The sequence below is a fragment of the Dama dama genome, chromosome 33, assembly GCF_033118175.1.
Source record: "Dama dama isolate Ldn47 chromosome 33, ASM3311817v1, whole genome shotgun sequence".
In the NCBI taxonomy this organism is placed as follows: Eukaryota; Metazoa; Chordata; class Mammalia; order Artiodactyla; family Cervidae; genus Dama; species Dama dama.
In genome coordinates, this window is record NC_083713.1 from 23,670,212 (window position 1) to 23,693,935 (window position 23,724).

A 23,724-nucleotide genomic window follows, 5' to 3' on the forward strand; every position below is an offset into this window, starting at 1 on the left:
GGATGTTTTTAAAATTTTATGACAGAAAGCTAAGCTTAGGGATGATCGCCAAACACCTTACCAGTCTGCCTGTCATGAAACTATGGAGAAATGAAGAAATACCCTTTGTGATTACAACCTTACTTAGCAGAAAAATCTGTCGATGTTTCAGGACAAATGCACCTTCATGGTTTGTATTTTATTTATTTTGCTATCATTTATTTTAAGATCTTGAAACAGGTTTTACATAAAAGAACTAGAGCCAGGATGTTTGGGAAATTAACAGATGATATTTAGCAAACATTTTGACGGGTCATAAAGAAACATCTGCAGCGAGCCTGGGACTAGCAGCCTGTAATGGGGGAAGGAGGCCCCTTTCCAGCAGCTGCGTTAGGTTACAGGGTTGAGCAGAGCTGAGAGCTCAGAGCAGATGACCATGCAATTCAAAGAGTCCCCAGCAGGGGGCACCCTTTTGCAGTAAACTCAGTCTTTTTTTATAGCTTGGCTCCCCAGCATCAGACCTTACAGATAATTGGCATTTTGATTTCTCTAACCCTCTGCCTCCACCTCCAAAGCAGACACTCCCCTCTAGGAAGCTTCCTCCCAGAGCTTATGAAAATGGACATTTTGATAGGAGGTGGCTCTTGTGCTGAGGACTAAACGCAAAATCTGAAGAAGAAAGTCAATGAAATTAAATAGATTATGAGGAAAGTTAAATATATACTCACAGAAGTTTAAAGAAGGTCTCACCTGATTTTCCTGACTGACCCAAAAAGCACAAGGAATTCCTAGACTGTCTCATGAAGGTCTGAGTTAGTAATACACGGGAGTATCAGTGTAAAACTGGCCTCCTGGTATTTCATTTCTCAAGGGTCAACTGTGTTACTTGACAGACAGCCTATGCCTGTCTGCTCACCCATGTTCTGCCAGCAGTGATGGTCACAATAAATAATCCACTCATTAGCTAACACAATCAGCCCTGTTTTAGACAATCCCAAGATGTCTTGGACGCAAATAATTCAGAAATAGACCTCAGTGTTCTTCTCTCAAAACCAGGCTCCAGTATTGCCAGCCATTACAGTTTAAACATTTTGAATAACCTATTTCTTTGTCGTTTGAATAAAATTAGTCCATTTAGTTCATTACACTCACACTTCACAGTTCTGTAGACACATTTGGGCAATATTCTCATTTTAAACTTGTTATGGATTTTGTAATTTGATAAGTGCTTTTTCATTTCTCCTTTAAAGATTTTCTTGCTGGAGTAGTTGTCTAGCAAGATTTCACTGTTCACATTGGCACTCTTCTCAGTCACATTTAAAAAGCCAATTCATTCTAGAAGTTGTAAGTCATAAATAGTAGCTGAGGTAGATGTCCTAAGACAGAGCGGTAAACCAAGGCACTGTGAAGTTAATAACTTGCCAGAACACATCTACTGGCAAGTAGCCCAATCTGGATTCAGGCCAAGAGGTATGCAGCTGAAGTTCAAGTACTTAACCCCTATGCTATATAATCTGTTAATAAGGAAGAGTCCTTGGTTGTATACAAACTCAGCTAGTAAATGGCTCTTTTAACTAAATGTGATGATTTATATAAGATATCCAGTCCTAGCCCTGGTTTATAACAGATGCTCAATAAAAATTGGGGGTGGAGGTGGAGGAGATATGTATGCATGTATATTGACCCTCAGTATTCATATAGTGAGGTAGTTGAAAGTGCTAGATTAAACAGAACTAGAATAGCTCCGGTTCTTTCAATCACTGTCTGGGTAGACTTACACAACCAGCTTAATCACACCAAACTCAGTTTCCCCACCTGTGGATAACACTCAAGTCTACCTCTTAGAGTTGCAGCCAGGATAAATTAAAGAAAGCATGTGAGAACTTAGGAAAGTGCCTGGCACAGAGAAAAGGCTGCAATTTTTCCTATCAGTGTCATTTAGATTCAGTTTTATTTAAGGATTTAATCAGTCTGTAGTTTTATATAAGGGCAAATATTTACCCAAATGTAAATGAGTCCAATCAAGGAGCAAGTTCAAGTCTTTCTGGGGAGAAACAGAAGCACTTGGTCATCAGTATTGACTGAGGGTTTTGAAAGGAAATAAGATGAAGAGCACTATTAGAAATCAGCTATGGACTGAAATTTGGCAAGGTTCACAGAGCTTCAAGTTCAATACTCCTCTGTAGCCAACACTCTTTAATGTGTGCAAGAGAAAGCTGGAGACCGCCCTTGACAGGCACAGAGGATAAAGAAAGCAGAGAAAAGCCCAGACAAGCCATGCTGAGCAGCACAGAGAGGAGAGGAGGTCTCCTCCCTCCTGCCCTCTCCTGGGCCCAGCTCATCCTCTCACGCTCCTCATTTCATTCCCACTCCCCCGACCCGACTTTTCCCCACCACCCTCCTGGAGCAGCTGTTGGCTGGTGAAAGAGCATTTGAGCTGCCTTTGCTGCCCAGGGGCTGTGACAGAAGCTGGATGGAACTCAGTGAGGGACCAGGGGTGGGGGACCGGGGTGAGTGACCAGGGGTGATGAAGGTCCGAGGTGCAGAAAGAGATTTCCCTCAAACCACCATAGATGCGTAAGGGCCATGGGCACCTTTGCTGAATGGTCATCTTTGCTATAAAGAAGGGGAAACAATCAGTCCTAAATGCTGTATTTGAGACCACTGTGTGACTCATGATTGGTGATTCAATATCAGTCTAGGGCAGTATTTTTCCAGTGGTCACATGCTTTGCTGAGGAGTAGCTCTTACACAGTCTTCCTGAGAATCTCATAAGCAACTTTTAAGATGACATTTTAATGTGGCTATTTCTTCTCTATCTCTTGACATTTTCCTTCTCACCCAAAACTGATGACAATCACGTAAGCCCAAAATACATGAAGAAAAAGACTGCAAGAGATCCTGGTGCTGGTAGGAGTTAGATTCAGTGAAAAACAACAGAATCCCCTAATAACCCATACCCAACCCTAGAGACTCTGCTCTGTGATAGGTATCCCCACATTTGTGCATCCCAGGGGCCCCCAAAGGACAGTTGGGAAACTTTTATTAAAAACAGGAAATAAATTCCAAAGAGATGTCACGATATAATTTATTTGTTCATTCACATTATTTTGAGCTCTCATTATGTGCCCAACACCAGGAACTACAGAGAGGAAAGAGGCACATTTCTTGCCTTCAAGGAACTCGTGGTCTGGTCAAGGGGGAAAGCCAAGAAATCCAGCCTTCCACAGGGTGATGAGCCCAATAATGGAAGCACAGTAAGGGGCTCTGGGTACAAGAAAGGAGCTCAGAGAGGGGAACATAACTTAGCTGAGCTGTCCAAAAGGAAGGCTTTGTAAGGCATCTGACCCTTAAACCTAGTGAGCTAGAGTAGGAAGCAGGGTCGGGGGGTGATGCTAGGCATCAGGAACCCAACCAAAGCATGAATTACATGCAACAGTTGGAACTGCAAGAAGCAGAGCTTATTTGTGGAAAAACCATGAGAGATGACTCTAGACAGATAGGCAAGATCTGGGGTGTGGAGGGTCCTATGGGCCAGGCTAAAGAATGAGTTGTATCCTCCAGGCAGAAGGAAACTGCTTAGGTATAAATCTGAGACTAAGCTAAGTCAGATTTGAATCTTAGAAAAATCATTCTGGTAGGAGTAGAGGAGCTCACTGTCAAGGGTTGGTCCATGGAAAGACCATGACCTGGACTCATTCCACATGTTCTTTCCAAAAGTGAGTGCTCACTTCACATTAAGCAGAAGTTCTGACAGTCCAAGCTGGGAGGAGCCCACAGTTCTAACCCTGACCCTTCCATCTATGATGCATTCACTAAGCAGGGCAACAAATTATCTGCAGCTCCACCCACTAAGACCTGGAGTCTTTTTCCCATGCCTTGTGATTCACTTTGACCCACAGAATGTGGCAGAAGTGACATAGTGAGACGTCAAGCCCAGGCCTCAAGAGATCTTGCAGCTTCCACTTGCACCCTCTGGGGTGACCACTCTTGCCATATAAGGAAGTCCAGACTAGCCTCCTTGAGACTCAGAGACCCAAGTGGAAAGAAAGGCCCAGATATCAAGCCATTCCCACAATTCCCTCACTTATGAATGCAACCATCCCAAGCCAGCCAGCCTTCAACCAACCCACCAACCAACTGTAGCCACGCAGATGGCCCCAGGTAAGACATGCAGAGCAGGGGAACCATCCAGCCGAACCCAGTGCAAATTACAAAACCAAATTCGCGGCTGTTGTTTTACACTACCGTGTTAGTTACGCAGCAACAGAGGACTGCGCCTCCTCTGTACCGTAATTCCTGAACACGGGCACTGCCACAGCTGGCCAGAGCTTGACTGAATTAGTACTGTCTGGAGGGTAAATATACTCCATATACTTTGTAGAGAAAGGGTTTCTGCTGGGATTGTCTGAGTATCCTCCCCTCCAGAGTGCCAATTAGTGTGCTTGACTTTCTCTAACTTATATCTAACTATAAATGCACTGCCCTGATTGATGGAACGTCAATATTCATTAATAATTCATGGTATGGTCAGACTTTTTCACATGTAATCACAACTTTAAATCTGGAGCGATGCTCCTATAGATAGCTGGAAAAGCAACTTTTCCTTCAAAGTCTGACTTAAAAACAAAAACAAAAACAGTTATCTTAGTCCCTTAGAACAGAATTTGGGGTGAGGGTGTGAAAAAGTCAAAATTGGCCAGAGATGACATTTTTCTCCTCAGGGCAGGATACCCCTTCTGCATAATGTAGCTTTCATGTGAGCAGCCCCTACCATGGGGACAGGCTAGGAGAAGATGGAATGACTGGGATTCACGGCACTCGGATTCCATATGGTGGGGGTGGGGGGTGGCGGCACTGGAGGGGCCACTTGAAACCATATTGATGTTATGAAATTCATGGCATCTAGATTCCTGCACGTACATCAAAAGGGAAAGAGCCTTGTTGCCACACACTTGAACTTACATTGAACCTGCAGGACTACCAGGCCTCATCTTTGTTCCATAAATCTAAAGTTACATTTCTATCTCTCAGCTGTCACCACATCATACCAAAACAGCTAGACAGACTTTTACCAAATTTAGAGGATACATTTGGGATGTCTGGACTTGCCAGGGGGAGTAGGCCCTGGGATTTGCAAGCATGAAAGTTACTTCGGGAGGCCCCCAATGACTTGGAGAGGCTCACTTTAGCTGCAGGGAGAACCAAGACATGAAAGAGGCTCATAACCACAGATCGGAGGCAGGGTGAGGAATCAAGATGCTTGAGCCAGAAAAAAAATGAAACCGTTTCAAATGTGAGCCTAAACCACGACTCATTAAGGGCTTCCACTGCAGGCATCCACTTCTCAAGAAGCTCGGTTCATAATGTTCTCCAGGGTGAGGAGCTGCAGGGATTTCTCTCTTTAGCAAAATCCCTCAATCAAGATCATTCCTAGCAACACAGGGGAGGCCAACGAGTGTCCTGAGCACAGCCGGGCAGTGCCCTGAGGAGACAGAGTCGAAGCTGAGTTCAGACCTAAGAGATGATGTCTTGGGTTCTTTGAGGTAAGACTTTTCACCACAATAGGATAGCTCAAGCTTTCCCTGTGACCAAGCATCAGTTGCTCCAAGTAAACAGTTCTGTCAGAATCCTGCTGGGAACCCTCCAAAGTTCACTTGCATGTTTCCGTTGCAGTATTGTCTGTATATTTGCACATACGCTCACAGAGGCGTTTAATAAACAGTAGTTGCATGAGAGAAGGAAGGAAGGGAAGAACGTTGTCTGAGGAGATGTGAGAGGTAGAAAAGTGAAATGAAACATCAAACAGACCCTTTGCAGGAAGTCAACCTTGTTAGCCTGGCTTTCAATTGAATGACATGTTTAGTTTCATTACCCAATAGAATGTTGAAATTTTTCAAACTATGTTTAAAAGATCTAAAACAAAACTGTGGCTTCAAAAGGCCAAGATTATGCTGCTTCCGTAATACTTTTCCTAAGAACTGTTTACCTCATGTTTAATATTGGCATTGCCACTGTTCCTACAATGAATTGACGAAACAGTTCAATACACCTCATTTAGAACCATTATGGGGCATTTCATCAAAGATCTGGTTATGAATGTCTCCAAAGAAAGGATCAATGAGGTTTTTATTATGGTTGGGATGGATTTCTTTAGGAAAAAAAAAAACACATAAATCCTTATAAAATGAAGGTGATGGGAATAAAGCATGACCTGGGCAAAGGACATGTTCTGTTTGATTCCATTGAAGGTAAACATAATCTTTATTTTTACCATAGTCTATTCCCCCATATATTATCCATGTAATTGTTTTTGTTTCAAAACCTACTTGATGGCAGTTTTACAAGCCGCATGGATAGACTATTCTCGGGAGTTTGTGCCTGGGGACTGCCTTAAAGAGAAAACTGCTTTATAATTAGCACATTTGGCGTCTTAGCAGCAAATCACTCCTTGGAGGGCAAACAGGCCTGCAGTTCACCAAACCCCTCACTCTCAGAGAGCCAGACTCCGGGGGCTCCCACATCCCTACAACTGGGTCGAGGTTCTCTAACATTGTGGTCTTAAAGAGCCTGGGAAACATCATACATCATTTATTTGTGTATCTCCTTTATGCAAAACACATTCATTGAGCCTTTGTGTGATTCTATATAGTCCCAGACAGTTGTGTAATTTGATAAGAAAAACATTTCTAACTGGCTTTACTATTTTTCCTTAGTTTGCACCTATCAAGTCAATAATTTAAAGCATGCGGAATAAAACTTTCAAAAATGTTCTGTCTTTGAATGTTTACATCATTTACATCATTTCCCCAATTTCACTCAGATTTATTAATAAGCTCTTATACTTTCTGTCCTTTATAAAATCTCAGAAACACGTTAACACAACAGCTTGAGAAAAGCAAATGCTGTTTTCCTGTAGTATCAGTCAAGACTCTTTGGGTGCAAGGCAAAGAACCAGACTCTGGCTGGTGTAAGTCAAGAACAGACGATGGGGAATGAGATGAGGGCAGCTCAGGGTGAGGAAGGGCTGAAGAGTGTCTCAGGCAGTGATGGAGGGCTCCCCACTAGAGCCTCAGCCTGGCTCCACCAACCTTCAGTCTCTCAGGATAGGGAATCTGATTGGCCCAGCAGGATCTAGAATCTCTACCCTTGAACCAATCAGATAGGGTCAGGAACTGGGGAGGAAACCACTGTGAGCTGAGCAGCCCCCTTTCCTTATGTCCACTGCACTGCAGACTTATGCCTTGTAATTTTCTCTCAGGTGACTTGGGTTGTATTATATCTGCCAGTGGTAAGTGCTTATTTTTCAGAATATACTCAACAATAATGACACCTGGTATCTGTACTGAGTTTTATAGTTTTTAAACACTTGGCATACATTATTATTATTAATAGCACATTATTATTAATGGTAAAAGAAGCTGTCATTTTAACACTTACAAACGTTCTGATGGTAAATTTCCACTTAAGGTGTGCTAACAGTGTGCGAGGCTGGTGCTAAGCATTTGGCACAGATTACCTCTGATCTGCACTGAGAACTAGCAGGTACGTATTCTTATCAAGTTTGTCAGATCACTTCTGGAATAAGACAGGATATAAACAAAATAAAATAATAAATACAAAACCAAGGTGATATCTCACATATGGACATATCTGACCCTCCCGAAACCATGATGAACTCATAATTATTCACACTTTACAGACAGCCAAGGCCCAGAGAGTGTCTGCCCTGTACCTCTGAACCTATAAATGGTAGTTGCTTCTCCTAACTGCCTGCCCCAGTGCTCTCTACAATATTGGGCCAATAGAACTTGAATGAATTTATTGATAGCACTGTTTCTAGACCTTTGTCTATCCTAGACAAACTCAGATAAAGTACATAGGATCAGGAGTAATTAGAGATAAATCCTGGCTGAGTTAAGTTTGTTTTGTTTGTTTATTTTATTTGACAGAGATGGAGGGTAAAATGAATGAATGAAAGTGTAGTCTAAGCTGCCATAATCAAGAGACTCAAAAGTTAAGTGACTTAGTTTCTTTGCACCTGGAGTGAGCAGGCCAGGAAAGGCAGGGCAGTGCTACTATCCTTCACCTGTGGCATCTATTCATCGCCATTCCCAGCCAGCGAGAAAGAGGAAAAGGGAAGTTCAGGGCAAGCAGCTTTTGCTTTAAGACCCAGAATTCCTACATTCTCACTTCAGTTTACCTCCTGGTTGGCCCAACTTTAGACACATGGTCATACTTACTGCAAGGGAAGATGGAAAATAGATTCTCTAACTGATGAGGCAAATGCCCACCTAAAACTTAGGGGAGTGATGTTATTGGAAGGGGGGAGGGGAAAGCAGAAACCAGGGAGAAATTAGCCATTTCAGACACAAGAAGTATTTTTACATCTTTCTTTAAGCGATCAGAATTTGAAAAAAATTACCCATAATCAAGGGCAGATCTAGGTTTTCTGGAGTCTGAAGTTTATACAAACTGAAAGGAAATGATGTGCAGAGATCTTTTTCAAGAAAAATAATACAAAAATATCTAACTTTTGGAAACATCACAAAAGCATGTGATCTTAGGAACACACTGCTTGCCGCTCCCAGGGCCCTGCCCAGTCCCGGGTCTGTTCAAGCAAGAGGCCTAGAACCCTAAGCCTCATTAGCGGCAGGGTAAACCAGTCGTGCCTGTAACAGCTGCACTCTCCAGTTCCTTGTCCCTGTAAACTCCAAACACATAAAAGCTATGACTTTGTATCTGAAATAAAAGACCGAGTCAATGACGGAGAGAGTCAGTGTGGTTTTTACAGTAGCCGGTTCAGTCGGCCTGAAGCCTGGCAGCCCAGCTAGTGGGTGAGAGGCCTTTAGTGATCTCTACTGACCAGTTAGCCTCTGGCAGCCATAAACAGACGTGGTGGAAGAGTGACTCATAAAGCAGACGGTCATGTTTGTTTGTTTGTTGTGTTGAGGCTGAAATGGAAGAGCTGGGTCCCATCTCTGAGCATCCTGACCAGCACTGTGGCCTTGATAGCATGGAGCAGTATCCTCTGCCTGCCTCAGCCCCCCACCCCCACCCCCCTGCCCAGCAGAGCTGGGTCCTGCTCAGGCTTCTTATTCTGGAGGGAAGATTCTGGGGGAATCTTACTTAAATGTGCTCTGACCTGCTTCATCTTATGGGCTTGAGCTCGAAGATAAATGAGCTATTGTTAAGATGGTCACTTAACCATTTGCCCAGAGGAAAACCACAAAGAATGACAAGTACAGTTTTGCTAAAAGTGTACCATGAATGGGGAAGAGAAAGCTGGTTGGAGGTGTCCACTTCTCCTGGAAGGCCTGCCTCTCCACTGGATATTTCCAAATGAGCACTGTTCTCCTCAGCACAGCTTAAATATTCATTCATTCATTCATCCATTCATTCAAGGAACATTTATTTTCTACTTGCTCTATGCAGGTGGGCCTGAGGATACAGGAATGGATAAGGGATGGGTGCTGACATCAACAGTGTACACACACACACACACACACACACACACACACACACACACACACACACACAATGCAGGGTGAGGAGGCCTGTGCCAGCATTAGAGCCCATGGGAACACAGCATAATCCTGAACTAGAAGGGAGGTGAAGGCACTCCACAGTGGAGGATGAGAGGACATTAGATATTAGTCAGCATGGAGATTATTTCTCTCCTGGGCTCTCCAGGCTGGGGTGACCTCTCCCTTTTCAGAGCACCAGGTACATCCGGCACCAGGGACATCCCCCTGCGCAGCACACAGCATCAGCCTTCTCTCTCCCACTGGAATATAAACTGGAGGATGATAGAATGGAATACAAAAAAGACTCTGAAAAGGACACTGGTATTTAGCAAGCATTCATTTTAAGTTAGGAAGTTTATATAATTCTGTTTCATTTAAATTATATTTTTAGAAACTCAATGAGGAAGATAATATTCCCATTTTGAGGCTACAAAAAAAAAGAAAGTTTGTCTAGATTCATACACCAGGATTTGAGCCTCTGATTGCAAAACCAAGAGACTTTGTAGATACTAGACTTACTCATTTTTCTTTTACTTTACAATATATAGAACACTTGATTAGTATTTGTGAATAAGAGAATCTTTCTGCTGAAACATCAGCCTCATGGGGCCTATCTCCTTGGACCTTGTCTAGATCAATGATAAAGAAACCTACCACAACGTGGTTTCCCATATAGACATCCATCGGTTTGGGATGAACATGTAGAACATGAACTACTATAGCAACAGGCATTAAATAATGATTCCTTGGTAACAACTTTGACCTTAGCCATATTTTAAAAAGAAGTTTGATAATTAAACACTCCAGAATGTCATGTCAACACATTGTCAGTCCCAAGTCTTCTGGTAAACCTGTACTCTGAACTTTCAGTTCTTAGAAAGAAAGAAACCAAAAAAAGAAAAAAACAAGGCCGTGATTATTGGAAGTGTTGTTTTTTCCCCACATAAACTGATTTGTCTGTTGACTGGCAGCTGAGTGATTTAGTTTGGCTACTGCTGGTCATACCAAAAGCAAATTTGTTTTTTACCAAATCCTATTATAAAACTTATTGCTGGAGCATGGGAAAATATTACTGCATATTTCCTATTTGGTGTTCTTAGAGGATATCTATCTTCCTTTCTAAGCAAAAGTAACTAGATATGATTTTTAGTTAGTATTAATATTCTTGTCACTAAGTTCTATTACGGAAATCATATACAATGGATTATTGAGAATAAAATAAACCTGGGCTGTAACCCACGTGATGTATAGTGTTCCCAGCACTGATGTTAGACCAGCACAACCACTCTCTGCTGATTTAGGATTTTGTGTCTGTGCACAAGCAGACAGCAGTCTGTCTTCTGATGCTCTTTCTAAACTCTTATCTCAGCCAACTTTGCATTAAATATTTGAAATTATTTATCGTAAGAGTCAAATTTTAGTGGCATCTCACTCATTTAGAAAATAAAAACCCTTTGTACTCTCTAAGAGGAATATTCAAGACCCTGCAAATGATACAATAGAAAGCAAAAGTAAACTGATAGAAATTGTTCTCAGAAAATAATAATACATATATATGGAGATGTGGGCCCCTACTAGTAGACCGGAAATAGCAAGGTGATTCCATGCAGCCAGCTGAGAAGAGAGAACAGATACCCCAGTAATAATGTAGTGGGTAAAACCAAGTAATTATTTCCTATTAATTCATTTCAATATAAATAGAACATTTTAAATCTAACTAATATACTTCAGTCCTTGCTCAGATTTCATGAAGAGCAGAATCAGCCCTTTTTTCCCGGCAAGGACATTATTATTCACCTTCTTTAATGAACCCAGAATCACAAAGTTCATGTAGCTGTGCAGACCAACATTATAACTGTGACCCTGAGGCCAAGAGAAGCAAAGCGACATGCCCATGTTCACACCCTTTGGAGAAGCCAGGATGAGAAGCCAGTTCCTCTAGACCAAGTGTCCCAGCCTCAGCCCTATGAACATTCTAGACCAAGAATTCTTTGTTGTGGGTGCTTTGTTGTGTCTTGCTATCTACTGGACAACAGTCACGCATTCTGAGCCTGTTATGTATGAATGAACTAACTCCAAACTCTGAACTGTCTCTGTTCTACATTATTGTATCAATGTGTTTGCATTGTAGGATAGTATCAGCATCTCTGATCTCTAGCCTTGATGCCGGTAGCAATGGTTTCCCCAGTTGTGACAACCACACATATCTCCAGATTTTGCTAAATCTCTTCAGCCAACATCACTCCAGTGAAGGTCCACTGCTTTAAACCTACCTTGATGTGCTTAACTGATTCCTCAGCCCAAAACCAGTCCCAGATAGGCCCAAGCTCGCTTTAGGAGGGTCTGTTTCTTACAAGTCCATGTTTTTCTTGGGAAGAATTGTGGTGTGATAGAAAGAAGACATAGGATTGAGTACTTGGCAAAATTTAGGTTTAAATTCTGGTTTTGCCACTCACTTGGACAATGTTTTTAATTTCTTTGCCCCTACCCTGCCATTTCTTCAGTCATAAATGAGAATGACAATGCCTATATCCACAGCTAAGGATTAAACAAGCAGCCTGTGAAAACCATAACTCATTGCCTGGCACCCAAGAAAGTACAGCAATGTTAACTCCCTCCGACTTTGATCCCTCCCACTAATCATGGTACCAAAACCAGTAGAAACGAGGAAGCACTTACCAATATAGGTGCTGCAGCACAAATCTTAAAGACTCAGGGCTGCAAAATCTAGTACCTTGAGAAATTTTGTAACCAAGCTTTGGCAGGAAATCTCAGGCCTCAGCAGAGAATGGAGTTTACCTGAATTCTAGCTGTTGGTGAAACTAAATCAAGAGAAGGGCACCCAAATAGCTGCGGTCTAACTGGGGGCCCCAGGGCAGAAACACATATTCAAGTCTTGGTGAGAAGCCTAGTAAATGAGCTCTGAGTGAGCTCATCAAGATTGGGAAGGAGATCAGGGTTCAAGGGATTTTCCCCATATTATAGACATCTTAGTTTTCCGGCGAAATCTTTCCAAAATGTAAAATTTCTTCCTTTTGGAAGACTTTGGCAGTGTTAAAAGTTCAAAATATGCTAAAAACATAAGTTCCAATTATCTCCCATGGAAAAATATCTGGTAAAGCTTTACCACACATGGCAAGACAATATGCTTCTCAAAACGACTTTTCTGAACTAGAATTAACACTTAGTTAAAATTTAATATTCTAAAAATTTCATTTTGCCCAAGATAAACTACCTTATTAACTACTGAACGATGCTCATCTCTTTCTGAGCCTACTGTTTATGAATGAACTGATTCTAAGCTCCAAACCATCTCGATTATAATGAACTGACTGCAAACTCTGAACTATATTTAACTTCTCTTTATAGTATCAATCAAAAACATGTGAAAATGGAAAATAGGAATAAATCAAGGTAAACTTTTTTATTTCCAGGCTCTTCTATTTTAAATTTTAACATTCTATTTTAATAGAATTAGAATTCTTTGTAGTTGAAGATATCTATAGCAGCTTTTTCTGTGCTAGTACCACCATCAGCCTTCCCAGGTAGCTCAGTGGTAAAGAATCTGCCTGCCAACACAGGAGACAAAAGAGATGCAGCTTCAGTCCCTGGGTCAGGAAGATCCTCTGGAGGAGGAAATGGCAACCCACTCCAGTATTATTGCCTGGACAATTCCATGGGCAGAGGAGCCTGGCAGACTACTCTGTCATGTTGCAAAGAGTCAGACAGGACTGAGCACACACACACCACCACTATCAGCAACACCACATCAATAACAAAAGCCTGGAAACAACTGTACACTTGTTATGGACTGAGTTGTATTTCCCTGAAAAGACCATCGAAGTCCTAACCACTGGTACCTTGAAACATGACCTTATTTAGAAATAGGGTCTTTGCAGATGTAGTCAAGATGGGGCCTTAATCCAATACAATTGCTTTCTTTATTAAAAAGGAATGTGTGGAAGCACATACAGATAGGCATGAGGGAAGACTATGCAAATAGACATAAGGAGTATGCCACATGAAGAGGCAGGACCAAAATAAGCTCTATATGCCAAGAAATGCCAAAGATTGCCAGCAAACCACCAGAAGCCAGGAAGAAACAAGGAAGGATTCTCCCACAGGTTTCAGAGGGAGCACAGTCCGACTGACACCTAGATTTTAGACTTCTAGCCTCCAGAACTGTGAGATAATACATTTTTTAAGCCACCCTGTTTGTAGTATTTTGTTATGGCCACCCTAAGAACCTAACACAAAACCTAACAAGAGAGGAATGTTTAATTTTATGTTAAATAAACACATTTATGCTACATCAAATCCAGGAAATAGTTTACAACTGCTAAAAATGATGATTTAGAATGATTTAATGGGTCAATATTACAACATAAGGAATAACAGAGTAATTAAGAATTAACTACTTATTAATTAAATACTTACAATAACTAAGTATTGAAATTAAATGCTTATAATAACTAAGTATTGAAAGAACATATTACAAATGGTTTATACTCTGAATGTGTAAAATATCTGTTACTGGGACGATGCAGTGCAAATATTAAACCTGTGTATTTATATCAGTTCAGTTCAGTCGCTCAGTCGTGTCTGACTCTTTGTGACCCCATGTATTTATATATCCCACTTTAAATCATGTCTGCCTGCAACCTTTTACTTCTCAGGCTAACCCAATAGGGTGATTGTCCCAGGGAGGATACATTTCCAAGTACCATGGGGCAGAGGGGTGTAGTCAGAAAAAAAAGAGGCTGTGGATTAACTTCAAGCCTCAGAACCACCTTTTTATTTAATGAGACATTGATCTTGACAGCCAGACTTGGATGAAGGAGATGGGGTGTCTAAATGCTCTTATTAAAATGTCAAAAGTGTGGCCTTGCCAAATAGACCATAGTTTTATATGAGGAAGGTTCCCACTCCACAGGAAGAGGAGGGGAAGCTTGTTGGATGTGGAGGGGAGACCGAAGGAACAAGAGCTTTGGCCCTACCTCATATGTGGACTCTTGGGGGGGATTTGGCCCATGCCAAACCAAAGGCTACTTCTTCAGTAGTCTCTGGAGCACAGACAGGTTGGGAGAGGGGGCTTTCCCGAGTCATCCTGGAATCCATGTGGCTTGACTAAGACCAGGAGTTCCTTTGTGTCCCTGAGGTCAGACACAGATGGTAGCAGCTGAGACCTAGCCTGGGGGCCCACCAGGCGAAACACAAAACAGAAGGACTAGCCCCCGGCACAGATTCAAGGGGCCTGCAGCACCTGCATCAAGGCGAAGGACTCAAGTTCCTAGTGGAGACTTCTAGCCTTACCCACGCAGACCAGAGGCTAATCTAGCCATGGGTCTCAACCTCAGCTACTTGCCAACACTCACTATGAGCTGGTTCCACCCAGTGGTTGCCTTCACAGGAAGCCAGCTAAACAATTTTACAACAGGGACAGATAAGGGAATCTCTCCAAGATTCTAGGACCCCCATCTCCTTCTACCTCCAGTCATATGCCCAGATCCCTCTAAAAGAAGGAGGGTCGGGGCAGGCCTGAGCAGAGCCTGTTTTATCTAAAGCATCTGAGCACCCAAAAACACTGTTTAAATGATTTCACCAGACTAAATTTATCAGCTAACAAAAATCTAGCTTTCAACTTTTTTTTTCCTGCTACCAGGACACAAACTGGGGATCCATGAGGAAGATCAAACTAGCCTTAAGCCCCAAACAAAAACCTACATATTTTGCATATCTGAGTGTATTATGAGACAACTTGTAACCCTACTATATAGCTATGTAGACAAAGATTAAAAGGAAACATCCAACATGAAATTTTTTTCAAATTTTTTACGTTAATTTTAAAAGGAACATCTTGCCTAGTCCCTGTCTCTAAAGAAGGTTCTACAGCTGCTGTGTAATTGCATATTTACAATAAGAGTAAGTTTTTTAAAGTAAACATCTTTCCAGCCAAGGCCTGGTTCCCATGTGCATGCGTGCATGCTAAGTTGCTTCAGTCATGTCCACCTCTGCAATCCCATGGACTGTGGCCCACCAGGCTCCTCTGTCCATGGTATTCTCCAGGCAAGAACACTGGAGTGTGTTTCCATGGCCCCTCCAGGGGATCTTCCTGACCCAGGGATCGAAACCAAGTCTCCTGTGGCTCCTGAACTGCAGACAGATTCTTTACCACTGAGCCATCAAGGAAGCCCAGTTCCTATATAAATCTTTAAAAAAGTTAAAAATGCAGAAAACCTCTCCTTTTTTTTTTGTCCTCAATTCATCCTGCTTTCTGGGATAACCAAGAGTGAAAATAGGAAACAGAAGTAGAAATGGCTCAGAAAAATCTTTACATCATTCATTCTGTTCATCGGTTGATAATCTGCAGATTTCGTGTGTGAAAAGCAGCCATTCTCAGCTCTGCAGCATCAAACATGCTCCAAAGAGCTGGTGGGGCAGCCACCACCCAGGTGCCCCTACATCTGTGACCACTTGTCCCTTTACACACTTTCCAGAGCTCACGTGGTATCTCCAAAAGTAATTCAAACTTAATGTGAAAGAACTGTCTGTGTGTTTCTGCTTATTTTCTTCTCTCTTACTCAGAAGGGAGGCCGGCCAGCCCTTGCATGTTGCTTGAAAACAGGATCAGTCCCATGCCTGGGAGTACCCAGAACATGTGGCTGGAAGGGTGCGATGACAAGCAGCCCGCCTCCCTAGGAACATCTGTTCTATCTGTGCCAGGAATCCTAACATCAAGGATTCATTCCACTGGTCTTCAGGATGCCTCTGCTCTCCAGAATTGCCTTTAAAAAGCGTCTAGCAGCTGGCAGAAGTAACACCTTTAATATCTGTCAGCTACGTCTCATCCAGGACTGATCAACCAGATATGTGATCAAGCAGCAAGGCCCTGACAGAAGCCAGGGTAAGGACTTGAAGAGATACAGAATCAACCAGTTGGTGGGGAAGAGTAGGAAAAGGAATCTATGGCTGATTATATCACTCTCGGGAAGTAATTACAAGAACAACAGTCACCATTTTAAGTGATCGCCCTGTACCTGGTACTTTACTACCATACCTCATTTAATTTTCATAGCAATGCTTTGAGGTAAATATTATCTCCAGTTTTCAGAAGGTTAAAATAATGCTCAGAGAGGTAAAGTAAGTTGCTCAAAGCCATGCAAGTTGTAGACACAGTGAGCTGGACCCATCTCTATTCTGAGTGTGTGTGTGGTGGGAGGTGGGGGCGGGGGGGGGCAGGTTCACAGACACTACTGATAGAGGATAATTTGAAAGTACTGGTTAAAAGCACAAAATATAACTCTGGTACTTCTTTCTGAATTTTAGTAAGTTATCTTGAGAAATAAGACATAGATATGTACAAAGATTTAGCTAGAAGGTTTAGCATGAAACAAAGTAATCTAATATTCCATCTGAATATTCAGATGGAAAGATATACCCATCTGAATGCAGAGTTCCAAAAAATAGCAAGGAGAAATAAGAAAGCCTTCCTAAGTGATCAATGCAAAGAAATAGAGGAAAATAATAGAATGGGAAAGACTAGAAATCTATTCAAGGAAATTAGAGATACTAAGGGAACATTCCATGCAAGATGGGCACAATAAAGGACAGAAATGCATACCATTTCTAACAGAAGCAGAAGATATTAAGAAGAGGTGGCAAGAATACACAGAAAAACTGTACAAAAAAGATCTTCATGACCCAGATAATCACGATGGTGTGATCACTCACCTAGAGCCAGACATCCTGGAATGTAAAGTCAAGTGGGCCTTAGGAAGCATCACTATGAACAAAGTTAGTGGAGGTGGAATTCCAGTTGAGCTATTTCAAATCCTGAAAGATGATGCTATTAAAGTGCTGCACTCAATATGCCAGGAAATTTGGAAAACTCAGCAGTGGCCACAGGACTGGAAAAGGTCAGTTTTCATTCCAATCCCAAAGAAAGGCAATGTCAAAGAATTTTCAAATTACCACACAGTTGCACTCATTTCACACACCAGCAAAGTAATGCTCAAAATTCTTCAAATTAGGCTTCAACCGTGAACTTTCAGATGTTCAAGCTGGTTTTAGAAAAGGCAGAGGAGCCAGAGATCAAATTGCCAACATTCGTTGGATCATAGGAAAAAAAAGAGAGTTCCAGAAAAGCATCTCTTTTATTGACTAGGCCAAAGCCTTTGACTGTATGGATCACAATAAACTGTGGAAAATTCTTCAAGAGATGAGAATACCAGGCCACCTTACCTGCCTCCTGAGAAATCTGTATGCAGGTCAAGAAGCAACAGTTAGAACCGGACATGGAACAACAGACTGGTTCCAAACTGGGAAAGGAGTACATCAAGGCTGTACATTGTCACCCTGTTTATTTAACTTATATGCAGAGTATGTCATGTGAAATGCTAGGCTGGATGAAGAACAAGCTGGAATCAAGATTGCCAGGAGAAATACCAATAACCTCAGATGACACCACCCTTATGGCAGAAAGCAAAGAGGAACTAAAGAGCCTCTTGATGAAGGTGAAAGAAAAGAGTGAAAAATTTGGCTTAAAACTCAACTTTCAGAAAACTAAGATCATGGTATCTGGTCCCATCACTTCATGCCAAATAGATGGGGAAACAATGGAAACAGTGAGAGACTTTATTTTCTTGGGTTCCAAAATCACTGTAGATGGTGACTGTAGCCATGAAATTAAAAGACGCTTGCTCCTTGGAAGAAAAGCTATCACCAACCTAGACAGCATATTAGAAAGCAGAGACATTACTTTGCCAACAAAGGTTCACATAGCCAAAGATATGGTTTTTCCAGTAGTCATGTATGGATGTGAGAGTTGGACCATAAAGAAAAGTGAGTGCTGAAGAATTGATGCTTTTGAACTGTGGTGTTGGAGAAGATTCTTGAGAGACTCTTGGACAGCAAGGAGACCAGTCAATCTCAAAGGAAATCAGCCCTGAATACTCATTGGAAGGACTGATGCTGAAGCTGAAGCTCCAATACTTTGGCCACCTGATGCAAATAGCCAACTCATTAGGAAAGACCCTGATGTTGGGAAAGATTGAAGGCAGGAGGAGAAGGGGACAACGAAGGATGAGATGGTTGGATGGCACCACTGACTCAATAGACATGAGTTTGAGCAAGCTCCAGGAGTTGGTGATGGACAGAGAAGCCTGGCATGCTGCAGTCCATGGGGTCGAAATAATCAGACACGACTGAGCCACTGAACTGAACTGAATCTAATATTCAACACTGGGGAGTTAAATTTGAAACAGTATGCTATTTCCATAAATAAAATTGTTCTACAACCATAAAATGATGCACAAGGAAATGGAATGAACCTAAAGAGTTCCCAGTATGCTGCTAAGTTTGTTTGTTTTAAGCATGTTTTCTGGTTACTATTGCTATATAACAAAGTACCCAACTACTCCATTTGGTTTTTCTCAAAAACGTGCAGGTCAGAAATCTAAGACAGTCTCAGTAGGGTAGTTTTCATCCTCTTGAGTAACTGCAATAGGATGAAAGCTTGATCATCTAAGACTGATTATCCAAGATGGCTGCTGGCTGGGCAATGAGCCTGGACTGTCGGCGGCAGTGTCTACCCATGGCCTCTTCATGTGGCTTGAGCGCCCTTGCAGCATGGGAGCTTCAGGCAACTGAAGTTCTTGCATGATGGTTCAGGGCACCAGCACAACTGTTAGGAAGAACAAGGCAGTAGAAGCAGAATCTCCTTTTTTGACCTGGCCTTGGAAGCCATCTAGAGTCACTTCAGTCACATTCTATTCATTATAAATGAGTCACAAGCCTGCTCAGGTGGGTTAACAATGAAAGGAGTGTCAAAAAGTTTACAACCTTTTTTAAAACTGCATTTTATTAAAGGATCTCTTATACAGTTGCATTTTTATTTTGACATGTAGCTAGGGGGAAAAAAAGATTATAAGATTAAAAAATATTGAGAGTGATTTCCTCAGGAATTTAAATGAGCTTTATTTTCATCTTTTTTACCTGAATTTTGATAGAGAATTTCTATTAATGTGATCAGAGACAAATTGAAAGTAATTTTTGAAGTTTGAAATGAACACTCTTATCTCCAAATTCTCCACTAGTTAGGAACTTTTCCCCACATATCCGTCTTTTGAAACCACCACAGAGCAATCTATCACACATAAAACCCTCAGGTACACATAACATGTGAATTCATACTTGTTTTCTATCACTTTCATGTAATAAATCTATTCAGTGTGTTAAACAACCAGGTTACCTGCCATGCCTGGCAATCCATAATGAGGCTGGGAACACTACCTGTGCAGGACACCATGGAGTAAATGATCACTGCCCTGATTTTCTTATGCAACACCTTCAAAGAGGGTCAGTCACAAAAGCTTCAGCCACACTCTCCTGACAATGGGAAATTTGGGGCTAGCTTCAGCATTTTTTCTCATAGAAAGTAAAATGAGATCTCAGATCAATCGGTAACAACGGCTTTTGAAAATGTCACTCTGGGAAGACAAGAAAAAAAAAGATCAGCTCAATTAGCCACGTCCATCAGAAATTATAAATATGCCCTTTCAATCACATGGATAGAGCATGATTGGGATGAGCCATTCATTTAGGCTACCTTCAATGCCAGGACCAACGGCTGCAGACAGAACAAACAGATGTCTTTCACTTAGTGAGTGGAGGCATGTACTAGACCAAAATATTCACAAAAGTCTCAGAGGTTAGACCATATTAATGACCCTCTCTTTTTCTTTCCTCCTCCCCTGAAAACTCTATTAAAAAACTAAGGTCACCAGCTGTTGCGTGCCATCAAAAACTAAAGAATTTATGGCAAGAGTCTGATTTAATTACAGCTCATGAAACTGATCCTATGGTATTGCAGACCTTATATATAAATATTATTTATATCCCCAACTTTTAGGAAAGCAAGGTCTATTTCACAACCTTGCCAAAGGTCAGGGAACTGCCCCTGATGTTAAACATAAAAGGTGTTGTATAACATAGCTAAACAGATTACAGGCTGGTTTGCAGACATGGTTTTCTTCTCCACACAACTATAGCTCTCCTTCTCTGACAATGGAGAAAGAGCTCCATTCATGACACATCTCCTTACAGCCAAGAGTACCTGTCTGAAGAGTGTGTATTTAATTCAAAGGGCCACAGGGAGCTATTGAGGGCTTACCAAGAAGGGAATGACGTGATCTAAACTGTACCTTTGGGGGATTAAAGCTGAAATTAGTAAAATAAAAAACAAACCTACATAAATTCGAAAACTGATTCTTCGAAAAGACGATTAGAATAGGTAGACTCTTCCTATGCTTAATTAAGGGAAAAGAGCAAAATAGTAAAATTAGGAGTGTGAAAAAGGATATAAGTTCAAGTTCTTAAGGAGTCATAAAGGGCTTTAATGAAATATTATATAAAACTTACAGTGACACATTGAAAGCCTAAAAATAGGTGATTTTCTGGAAAATGTGATATTTCCTAGTCAATTTAAGAAGTAGTAAATGTGAATAGACTATGTACACAGAGAGGTAATGACTGGCCCCATATTAGATGAATTCAAGAGATACTTTTGGATTGGAAACTGTACGGAATAAGAAAGAGGTATATGTGTGCTCAATCACGTCCACCTCTTTGTAACCACGTGGACCCACCAGGCTCCTCTGTCCATGGAATTCTCCAGGCAAGAATACTGGAGTTGGTTGCCATTTCCTTCTCCAGGGGATCTTCCCAACCTAGGAATGAAACTCATATTGATTTCAGGTGGATTCTTTAACAGTTAACCACCTGGGAAGCCCAAAAAGAGGTGGAGTATGAAGGTAATTCATACTAACCTGGCCTAACTGAATAAAAAGACTGACTTCATGCACAGAGAAGCCAGGAGGAGAAGCTGGATTTAGGGAAAAGATGATGAATCACCTTGGAAACATCATAAGGTATAGCCAAATGATGATGTAAATCCAAGTGACAAAATACAGTAGTGACCAAGTGCATATACTCACAGACTAATCAGTGTGATGCACTGGTGCACTGGTATGCAAGAAAAAAATAGGTTATATCTCATCATTTCTTAACTCTTAGATGTTTATGTCATTTTATTGTGTATTTTTGTGTATTATGTATTAGTACTGTTGTACAAATATACAGAGTGTATGTATAGCATGGTAGATACTCAAAAAAATTTTTTTGAAATATGGATAAGCAGTCAAAAACATTTATAGGGATATCCAGACAGTAGACTATTACTCAGCAACAAAAAGCCTAGAATACAAATTAGTCCCAATTAGAGCACATCAGAAGGCTGCTTTTCTTCAAAAAGATGCCATTTATGCCTATTGTGTTTGACCTATTGAAAAGAGATTTGTGCAATTTCAGGAAAGCTTGGGTTGAATTCAGTGATAAATACATAGATACAACAATAAATTTTAAGACAATTATAAACTTTAGGATACACAAAATATTGCATGAGACAGAAAAGTTATTAAAATTACATGGCTCAGTGCACGAATAGCATTGACACAGTCATAATTATTTAAATACAATGCAAATGTTGACATAAATAAAATTATCATATAACTACACTGATGAGTGAGGACACAGGAAGGGTATGTATGTTACAGGAGGAAGGTAAAAGAGAGTATCACTTCATTTCCCAAGTGAGAAGTCAATGTGCTAGATAGTGTCTGACATGGAAAAATACTAATAGGTACTTTTTACATAATATGAAGTAAGAAGGTAAATCCTAAGAAGAAGGAAACATTATGCTTGACCTCAAAGAGAACAGAGACTCAAGGGAGAGAAAGATATACAAAACATACTTGTCATGAATACAGGACCCAGAGGACAGAGAAACAAACTCCACCTAAGGAAAGCCTTCACAGAGAAACGGGGGTAAATGACTGGGAACCCCATTATCCATCCTTCTTTTCCTTTATGTAACAGAATCTACTCTCTGTACCTATCTCCACTGTGGGTTGTGACTGAGCACAGAGTCACTAGAGATTCCATTTCCAGCTTCCCTTTCTTCTGATTACCACTATGTTACTAAATTCTGAAGGGGGCAGATGTGATATTTGCAACTTCTAAATTATAACCTCAAAATAAGCTTATTCTCTATTGCCTATTTTATCCATTCCTGTGGGCTGAAATGCAGATGTTAGTAGCCTGTTTAGACTCTATGGAAAAGGACAAAACCTTAAGGGATGGCAGAGCAATAAAGTAGAAAATACCTGGGCCCCACGTGACTGAAAGGAAGAGTGCACCCTACCCCCAGTGTGTCCAGCAGCTCAGACTTTTACGTGAAATAGAAATAAACCTCCCCCTCTTTTCAAGTCACTATTAAATGATCTCGATTAAAAGATCCAAGCCAATATCCTAAGTAACGTAAGGAACCCTGTCTGGAGGAAGTTCACAGTCAGGTGCAACAGGGGGAGAGGCCAGAGGCCAGGAATAATGAATGGGGCTGGAGTGGGGAAGCCAAAGGAGGAGAAAGGAAGCTGGACTCAATGATGGAAGCCATGCAAAAGAGTTTTCACTTTATAATAAATTGGAAACTATCAAAGTTTCCTTCACACCAATAGTGCAAACTGTCACTAAAACGATCTTGTGATTATCTGAAAATAACCTATAAACTCATGCATTTTTAAAACCACATACAAATAGGTTTCATGCAGACTGTAGACAACAAATTGCATATAATAATTGCTGTCTCAAAGAATATCCTGGCTAAAACTAGTAGTTTTTCTATTATATCCAAAGGTCTTCCTCCATTCAAATTATTCCTTGAGAGTATTGGAAAATAAATGTTTTATTTCATGTATAATGTAGGCATTTCTAGTGATAAAATTATCTTCCCAGTATTAAAAAACTCATGAAAATGTTAATATTCTTCCTTTATTAAGCAATGTTTCTAAATATTCTCTAATATTGAGTAGAAAGTTTAACTAAGACTAGTAAATTGATTGGAAAGCTATAAATATTTTAAAATGTGCTAGTGGAAAGATTAGCTGGATATCTGTTTGGAAAAAGAAATTAAATCCACATTACATGTGATAAAAACAATATAAAAGTAAAGATAAAAAGATCACAATTCTCATTCCAATAGTAGTCAAAGGAACTTTATAGCAATTGAAAGACATATCGACAAGGTAAATGAGATCAACTAAAGGAAAAATGAAAAATGTATCCAAAGTAAGAAGAAGAAAAAAGAAGAAATGTAAAATGTTAT